We start from the raw sequence: 10014 nt of genomic DNA, 5'->3' as shown, positions 1-10014 counted from the left end.
ATCAGACAGAATAAACAGAAAGTCTGATGCTTCAAACAAAGAGCATGAATTTCACCCTCACGTGTCCTCAAAACCACTTTACAATTTATGACATGGCTCACAGACTGGTCTTAGTGACAACGCTGTCCCATGGTCTACATTAACCAATTCTTCTTGCTAACTAGGTCTTAACCCAGTCGTTTCTATTCACTGGAAAAGGGCACATGTGCTGTCAACGTGGGAATGTCACTAATATTTTAATCACACATCTTTTTGAAGTAGTTATTTCACATTACTTTTTGTACCCTGTAAATTTGGAGCTCCCCAGGGGGAGGGCCTGGGTAGTCTGGGTCACAAGCTATTCTGCCTTCAGGGTGTGCTAAACTGAGTGGGTAGGGAGAATATTTCCTGGGAGTACATCTTTGCCTGCAGGGCCCCTGCATCCCTGATAGTCAGGACAGGAACCCCGAGCAGAGGGCTGGGGTAAGCTCGGGCCAACATAGCTGTCCACTAAGCTCTGTGCTCCTCCAGGGCCAGAGAAATGAGGAAGCAGATTAATCCAACACCCAACTGTGAAACAGGCTTATCTGACCTTGACCCCGTAGTTAAGAGTACACAGTCTGTGCGGTTTCACAGAAATCAGTACTCACATACAAATACATATGCATACACATACACATTAGCCATACAAGACACAAATATATGCACATATATAAAACTGAAACAAAAGTTTCCCCAAAGAGTACTTTTGTAGATGCAATGCCCCCTGGTATTTCCTTGCCTGCTATATTCTTTTTTATTTGTATTTTAATCTTTTGAGAAACTGCTCACAATCAGTGAAATGGGTTGTGAAATGTCTGATTTTAAAAAACACTGATTCATGTGCCATAATGTAGGAGCATTGAACAAAACTTCTTTTGGCAGAATTTTTCTTTGTACCAAGAGGGCAGTGTCAGAAGGCTCCGTGGCGGAAGCAGCCTGGCACAGTGGTTAAGAGCCAGGAGTCTGCAGGGAAAATGTTGGGCCCCAAACCTGGCTTGGTCCCTTGTGTACAATGTGATTCTAGCAGAGTTATTTAATCCCTCTAGCTTTGGTTTCCTCCTAAAAAAACACGGATGACATTACCCTTTCATCACTGTTATGAAGATGAAATGAAGTCACTTGGCATAGCACCTAACATAAAGTGACTTGGATAAACATCACCTATTATTGTACTGTTCCCTCAGGAGGTGTTGTCAGTCCTTCACCCGCTGGTGGAGCTATTTAATCCAACGTTTTTCTGAGAACTAGGTGGCAGGGTGGTGCGTGACGGGACACAAGCAAGTTTTGGTAGAGAACGGGCAGCACATCAGGGCAGCCCTGGATGGGACCAGCAGGGGAGGGATGCTGAGGTGGGGGTGGGAGTCAGAGGAGAGCTCCACCAGACAAGAGAGGTCCCGAAGAAAGAAGTGGGGGAGGCTGCCAGCTCTTGTACAGTTGTGCCCAGTGCTTTGATCTTGTGGGTAGAAATGTTTCCTACAGGTCTCCGTGATGTAGGTATAGAGAGATGGCCCTCTCTCCAACAGTGTGGCTCTGTAATACATGTGACTAAACTTTCAGCAAACACAGAGAACACCAGCTCCCAGTGCTGACGCCTGGTGAAGAACCACCTCTGTGCAACAGGATACCCTGCCTGGGTCGGCAGCAGCCCAGTGAGCAAACTGTGGGCCACATCTTGGCTCCTCTGTGAAACCTGCTCAGTCCCGCTGGTGACCCGCTGGAACTTACTCCTTCCAAATCAGCTCCTCTCAGAACGCCTCACCCAGGACCACCTACCAACCCTGGGGAGCACTCATTTACTATTCCCAGTGGCAGCGAGGCCTCCACTGTTCAAGCTGAATTAGATTTGGGAAACAGTCAAAATTATTTTGACTCCAGAGGTTGTGGCACTGAAAATGTACCCCCCACATCTCTGGCTGCTGACAGCATCACTGACTGATGGCCCAGCCACTGCCCCTGGAGACCCCCTTGTACTCCCACCACACAGTTTCAAGATGATGACCGAGCACTGTGGGAAATAAAGGCAGGCCCATTCCTGCAAGCCACAGGATTCCCGGGCTCCCCATCAGCTAGCTGAACATTTCTTAGAAGTGTGCTGCAGCCAGTGTTCTTTCCAACAAGGCGTGCCTCCTTCCCTCTCTCCTTCCACGGGAGCCAGACTGGAAATACGGTCTGGTGGCTCTTTCCACCTTCCTTGCTGCTTCCTTTTCCTTACATGTCTTGTATGTCTGGCACCTGCTTCTCAGCAGATCCACACTGTAGACCCAGACTTGGTGAAAGAGGTGGGTGGTCATTCTGTTCAACACACATTTAGGACAAATGCTAGAAGGAGCTATAAAATAAATAAGATGAGCAAAAGGGGTCAGTGAATATTGGTTAACTATTAAATGAGGTTCTGAAATAAAATGATGAGTTTTATAGTTTTGATGAGTTTCTATAGTTTGCCCTCACATCTCCCGGTTCCGGGGTACAGAGTAGACCTCCCCGGCATTCTGGGGAATGCCCAGAGATTCCTCACATGTGCCTGTCTTAGTCTCATGCCGCTCTCGCTCCTACGTCTTCACACCTGCCTGCAAAGCTGCCGGAAAATGTTCCATTATCTCCTGTCCATCCTGGGACCACCAAGGCCCAGCTCTGCCCAAGGGCGACTTCAAAGTGCTCCAGATCCTCCAATTCCTTTTGAACCTGAACAGGCTGGATCATACTCAGAGGCCAGGAGAGCAGATAGGAAGGGTGGTTTCCTCCCCAACTCCACGTCACGGGTTTGACTTGGACCTGCCTGTAAGCATCTCTTATGACTAGATAAGGGACGGTTCATCAGATTCACGCCTTCTACTCATAAAAAGCTCAAAGCCAACCCAGGGGCCCAAGCAGGGACAAGAGGCCTTCTATCCCAGCTAAAACTTCCTCCTTACATCCTCATCCAAACTCCCTTGGCCTCCTTTAGGTAACAAACAACTAAAATTGATTATGAACATGAAGGATATATTAACTCTATTTTCTTATTTGCTATATTCTTGATGCTCTGGCCCCTGGAGTCTTGCTGATCCTAGAGAAATTGACCCTCTCAGGGCTAGCAAATTCCCAGAGATGGCAAACAATCACGATGAGAGCATTCCTTTCATCCAGTACCTCCAAAAATCTCCAAATTCGGTCTCTAAAATGAAGATAACTGCTGACAGAATTAAACTAATTGAGAAGATACACATAAGACATTTTGTAAATGAGAGTTATCCCAATATAACAAGTCAGCCAACCCAGAGCCCATACCTCTCAACTGCCTCCCTTACCAGGATCTCACAGGCTGAGCCCCTATCCTGTGCCCTAATCACTCTAGGGGACCAGGCAGCGTGGGGCAGTCCCTACACTCCAGAGCTTGCTGAAATTACACAAACTAGCCAATCCTACACTGCCCTGGCCAGTTTGCCCAGTGTCATCCATTTCTTCCCCCCAAACCCATTATCAAGGCTCTCGCTCATGCTGTCCCCTTATTCCTCCTGCCCCTGGAATGACCCTGGTGCTTCCCCGTGGCCCCACAAGGTATGGGATGCCCATGCCCCTGCAGTACTGTGAGTATCAAACTATCTTTTCAGTGGCATCCTCTCCTGATCCATGGACGCACCATAACAGACTGACGATAACACCTACACTTTAAAACAACTGGCTATTGAAGGGATTTTAATATGAGGGCACCTACACTATCAAGAGCAAATCCAATTTTTTTCTGTTGTATTTGAATAGCTCCCTTTTGTTTACAAAGTAACCCCTGTACACCATTTGAATTCCTTTAATTCTATCAGCAATTATCTTCATTTTAGAGACCAAATTTGGAGACACTTACATAGGGGCAACATTACTGGAAGAAACGCATGCTTTCTAAGAGGCTCTCTGTGAGGTACAGGGGACAGAAGGCACAGCACAGGCTCTGAAGGGTTGGCTTTAGAGAGGTCTCAGAACACACACCAATAAAAACAACCACCGCAGCCTCTCACACTGTGTGAGCATGTCCTGAATGCCAGACCCCGGAGATTTCCATACATTAACTCATTTAATCCTCGTGTCAAGGCTGGCTGAGGCTGACACCCAAAGTACTGACAATTACTCGCCCTGGCTTACAGGTGACCTGAAACTAATTGGTTGACAATGTCGGAACTGGTTGTCTGTCCTACAACGTCGGAGCTGCAAATAACCTGAGCAATCAACCCTCCCTCTTTTACAGATGAAGTAACTATGTTTCTGTGCTCTACTCCACTCGAAGCTTTTGCTATTTTTGAGCACTCTCTCAAAATAAGGCATATGAGCCCTGATTTTGTTAAGTGACTTCCGAGTCTTGTGACCTGTAGCCCCAGTATGTCATATAAGGGAAGTGACACCTGTTACAGTAATCTCAAAGCCCATAATCCATCACACATACTTTGAAAGCACTAAAGGGAAATGTGGTACACTAACCAAACACACCTAGTGTATATCACAAGGCCTGCCTAAATATTTCCCATTTACGCTATTTTGAGAACTGGCTTCCAGCCCAGTTCCGACAACAGTGTTCCAGATGAAGTGGAAGGCCAAGTGAGCATGGTAATTGAAAATACAATTCCCACCCCCCAGAGGGCTGTTAGTTGGAAGTTTACTTTCTTGTGTGTGTGAGAGCCCCTTCTGAGCGTTTATGAAGCATGGATTCTGCAATCATCTCACTTACTGGAAAGAAGTGTGTGACCTATTAGGTTTCTAGAGGACGATAGTGCGCCGACTCTAAGCAGCCTTCCCTCAGAAGACTCTGCAGAAACTGGGCCCAGGAGCCCCTCCTTAGTCAGACTACCCCTCCCACAGCAAGCTCCTCGCTCTTGGCTAAGGAACAGATGCTGCGCTGCACTCAACCCTGGTGACGTAGGTGGCATTAAGAAGCTAAGGGTCCTGGACAACAGCAGTCACAACAGAGCCATCTCAAAGCCAGCTCAGGGGCACCAGGAGCTCAGGTCCTGGACACCATCCCACCGTGTTTTTGGCGTACACACCTTGATGGCATGGCTCCATCTTTGTGCACAGACCAAGTTGGGACCAACCTGCTGCATTCATTTGGCTGGGATGTTCTGAGCAAGAGACAATCAAACTTCAATGACTTGGATGAGTGCCATCCTTCTTTCCATCCTGTGTGCTTCTGTACCATGTCTACAACTTGAAGAAAAGGTGAATACTTGGGATGTGATATTTTCCAAGACTGAAAAGCTGGTTTAGATCCATTAAATTGCAGCTTTAAATTAATACATTCTATACTTCCCCTGTAAATCAAGGAAAACAACAATATACCAAAGAACTGGAAAGAAAGTTTTGGGGTTCTCTTAAATTGTGCCCAAAAGTTACTAATTCTAATTTTGAAGAAGGAAAGGATCTTGGTCTATAGTCACTGAGTGTGTACGCCAAGCAAATTTAGTGGATTCTTTGGTATATCATTTGTGCTTCAGGTTCTCCCGAAATTAGAATAATTTACTGCATCAGATAAAGTGATAACTTTTATTTCAATCTGCAGGCATTCCATAATCCCACCAGAAAAAGCATAATATCCCTTATAGCCATAATTCAATGTGCTTTCACAGTTATAGGGTGAATAACTAACCCAACTAGTTGTTCTTCTAGGAGTTCACTTCACCACTTTGTCCATTGATTGGTTCAGCCTGGAACATAACAGCATGTCTCTGGTCAGCTCCCTACCTCCTGCCCCAACTTTCATCTGAATCTATAAGTGTAGGGGCCTGAAAAGGAGGAAAAGTCTAAGTGAATCCGGAAAATTTCACTGATCACACTCCTCAAAGGCTGTGTGTATTCGAAGGAGGTCACCACCAAGACCCCCTCCCTAGCAGCTGCCTGGTGGGTGGGTCAGGCAGCGGGTCAGTTTGTTCCTGAAACCAAGCTGCGCACTCAGCGCTGAGAGCCACGCGACTCGGGAATGAGCCTGGACAGCAGGGAACTGATTGCTCTTCATTGTGAACTTCTTTTTTCCCCATTTTGCTTTGTTTTGTTTTTAAAATTATACAGATGTGGCCAGAATTTGAACCTGCATTGCCTGGATCAGACCATGAATAACTCACTGNTTCGAAGGAGGTCACCACCAAGACCCCCTCGCTAGCAGCTGCCTGGTGGGTGAGTCAGGCATCAGGTCAGTTTGTTCCTGAAACCAAGCTGCGCACTCAGCGCTGAGAGCCACGCGACTCGGGAATGAGCCTGGACAGCAGGGAACTGATTGCTCTTCATTGTGAACTTCTTTTTTCCCCATTTTGCTTTGTTTTGTTTTTAAAATTATACAGATGTGGCCAGAATTTGAACCTGCATTGCCTGGATCAGACCATGAATAACTCACTGCCTTAACTGGGAAGATATGCCATGTCCCAAACCCGTGCTCTCCGTCTGCTTCCACCCCAAGAAAAGGCTCTGCTTCCCTCCCAACGTGGAAATGGCTTTTCCTGCATTCTCTGGCAGGAAATGTGGAACACATGTGTGTGCGTGTGCATGTGTGCATGTGCATGCGTGCGTGTGTGTGTGTGTGTGTGTGTGTGTGTGTGTGTGGGTGATGGCTGGCTTGGTTTTTTAGGGGGGAGGTTTAAATGATTTTTCTGTCTCTGAGCTTCTAGAATAACCATTCTGGGTGCATTTATTTGCTAGGTTCTACAATTCCTTTACAAATTGGCACTTCAAGGCCTTCTCCAACAAGCTTGTTTTTTTTCTTTTTGTCTTCCTTTTTTTAAGGTATAACTGACATATAACATTATATTAGTTCTACTCATACAACATAATGATTCGGTATTTGTAAACACTGCAGAATGATCACCACAGTAACTCTACCCACCATCCTTCACTGTAAAAAAGCACGATTTTTTTTCTTGTGATAAGAACAACTTTCAAATATACAATACAGTATTACTGACTCTCGTGCCCACGACTTACTTACGACTCGGGGTTTGTACCTCTGCATCCCCCTGACCCATTTCGCCCACCCACAATGCTCTCCAGTTATTCTGCCAATGAGGTTCAAAGCAATAAAACAATCGGAGCGTGTCCTTGAGGAGGAATTTGTTCCTTTAGGCTTAATTGTATAATTGTTCAGAATCAGGGTGTGGTGAATAGACACAAAGAGGGAGTTTATTTAGCCCAAAACTGCGAAGAAGAGGGAAGGAAACAGAATGCCAGTCTGGAGGTTTGGAAGAGGATTAGCAGCTGCTCTGTCTCCTTGGATGAAAAGGCTTAGCTCCCAGCAAGAGGAATTGAGGATCCGTCTTAGGGAAAACTTCCTGACCCTTTAAGTCCTGGCACCGTCTTACCCAAAGGACTGCCTGGTACCCCTGTAGATTTTTTCTTTTTTTTTTAGTGTGATGTTGTTTTGGTAAATGTGTCTATTTTTTTTGTTATTCATTCTAAGTTGTAGAAGTTTTAGACTTCTTTTTCATTCATTACTCAAGAAATACATGTTTAGTGTAGAAAAAAGTAGAAAATACTAATAAGCAATGAGAAAAAAATTATCTATAATGCCACTGCCCAGAAATAAGCTCTGTTACCATTTGGGAGCAGATGTTTTCAAAAATTTCAGACATTTCTCTCTGGGAAACTGGTTAAGTAAATGCTGGTACAGCCATAAACTTACAGCCAATAAAAATGATACACATGTGATATACCAACCCTGGGCCTGGTCTAGGTGTTTCTGCACAATTTGCTCTTTGGTTTCATCTCTGGCCTTGGCCCTGGCAAGTGAAAGAGCTGAATGCCAAGTTGTTCACTATCTGGCAACCTTGAACTTGTGCATGTCCAGTAATTGTATGGGGCAACAGGTTACCACTGTGTGTACAATGTTAGAAATTTCAGGCATACCGTATTTTTCAGACTATTAAGACGCATCCCCCGCCCCTTACATTTGGGAGGAAAATGCAGCAGTGACCCTGCTCCTGTCTCCTGTGACCCTACTCTGCCACCACCCCCACCACAGCGAGCCAGGTAAGCTACATTCAAACTATAAGATTCAAACCAAATCTGGGGGGAAAGGTGCATCTTATAGTCCAAAAGATACAGTAATCAGATTTTGAGCCAATATCTGAATATTCACCTAAAAATGTCCATGAGCATTTTAGATGTAACCTGGAGGGGAAAATCCCTATATGTGTTTTATATACTGAAATTCTAACAGAGTACAAATACTCCAAGTATACATATAAGTATATAGAGTAAATATCAACATATATAAAATGTATGAGTCAAATGCTATAATAATTAAGAATGATAACAAGTTATTGATTTTATATATTAAAATGATTATTGGAAAATTTTAAAGTTAAATAAGGAAATGGTTTGCAAATATTAAACTATTAACACAATATTGACATAGAATAAACTAATCAAATATTAATAGAGAATGAATTAATTAGGTAACTTAGGAAGATCATGATATCCTTTCTAAATCAAATCAGGATTGTAACAATTTAAATAAGAAAACTAGTTAGACTGGTATTCAGCTACTTAATTCTATTTGGCCATAATTTCTTTAAAAAAAATTTTTTTAAAGAAAATTTTAAAGAAAAAGTGAATTCTTCACTTTTTTTGATGAATAGCAACTTTATTTCTTATACTTAAAGGCTGATGAAAAACCATTAGGAATTCTATTAAAGAAAATACAATATCTCAATTAACAACTATGGTTACTGTATTTACTCATTGAATACTATTTGTTTCAAAAACACAACTTGAAAACGCCCAGCATGCATGTTTAACCTTAGTACAGTGGATTCAACATCAAGTATACATGTTACACGCATCAGAGCTCGATTACAAATTATCACAGTCGTCATTATCATCGTCATGTTTTCATTCCAACGCATTTGATGATTCACTGGCAGTATTTTGTGATGGCACCACATTAGTGGTAATAAGAATGTTTTTGGACCCAATTAATGATGGATTAATCAGAACATTCTGAATGGCTGAGGTTGCAGGAATTGCTTTTACAGCTGGGGACTGCGAAGTGGGCATCTGTGCTGTAAACCTTTGCCCCGTGAGGGACATCAGAGTGCCTACTTTAGTTGAAACGGACATGGTTTGTGGGGTTGGTGTGCCCGGTGTGGGAGTACTTGGTCTGCTAGTAACTGACACTTAACCATGGAACTGTTATTCTTCCTGCAGAAGTAGCTGCCTTTTTTTGCAAAGACTTAAGTCTATAGTTTGGAGCAGTCAAGCAATATCTATCAGGTGGCAATCTAGGTCCCGAATATGGCTTGATCGACGGCAAGGGGGTTTGATTTCTTTGCCTTGCAATACCTAATAACAAATCTCTTGGGGGAGGCGAGGTGAAAGACTGGTCAGTGCGGTACTGGATTGCCAATCGCACATCATCTGCACCAGCAGTGGCTTTTTCAGCATGGCTTGAATAGATTTTCACATCATCTAGAATTGTGCTCACATATCGGAAGGCAAACTCCAACATCTGATTTATGACTCTTGGTTCATATTCTGTAGTCCCCACATCCTTCAGAATTTGTGCAATCATCTGTGCATCTTTTGGCATGCTCTTGGGAGAAGCCATCTTGCCAGAAGCCACCTTGCCAGACTCCATGATATCTGGGGATCAGACTTCTCAAGCTAAATCACCCACATTAACATATTTCGGTTCTGATCTTGCTGCAAGTTCTTTGTCTAGTGCTGTTTTTCCCACCCCTGGTGTACCGCGATGGCTCTGCAAACCTCGGTGCAAGGGCTGGGGCCGGATGGGGTGGGCAGCAGCAAGCGCCTTTGGCCCCGGGGGCCCTGCGATGCGCTCTCGACCCACCTCCACTTTCCAACCACCAACCCTTGGTTACCAGGCCTACTATGACACACTTTCATTGCCAGAGTCCAAGGCAGGGATTCACTTTTTTTAAGATAAATTTAAACAATTGTGTAAACTCTTGCCACCTTAAAATTTCATGAAAAGTACCCAAGTTGTGAACCATAACATCCACAATGAAACATCTTTTCCAGACATAA

At 44.1% G+C, this 10014-nt stretch overlaps 1 pseudogene; it reads right to left on the bottom strand.

The window, feature by feature from the left end:
- Positions 1-8740: 8740 nt before the first annotated feature.
- Positions 8741-9741, bottom strand: LOC118998581 (transcription initiation factor TFIID subunit 9-like; annotated as a pseudogene).
- Positions 9742-10014: the final 273 nt, after the last annotated feature.

The sequence above is a fragment of the Sturnira hondurensis genome, unplaced genomic scaffold (genome assembly GCF_014824575.4).
Source record: "Sturnira hondurensis isolate 20B ecotype Veracruz unplaced genomic scaffold, ASM1482457v3 Scaffold0014384, whole genome shotgun sequence".
Classification (NCBI taxonomy): Eukaryota; Metazoa; Chordata; class Mammalia; order Chiroptera; family Phyllostomidae; genus Sturnira; species Sturnira hondurensis.
This window is presented reverse-complemented; position numbering and strand designations above follow the sequence as displayed.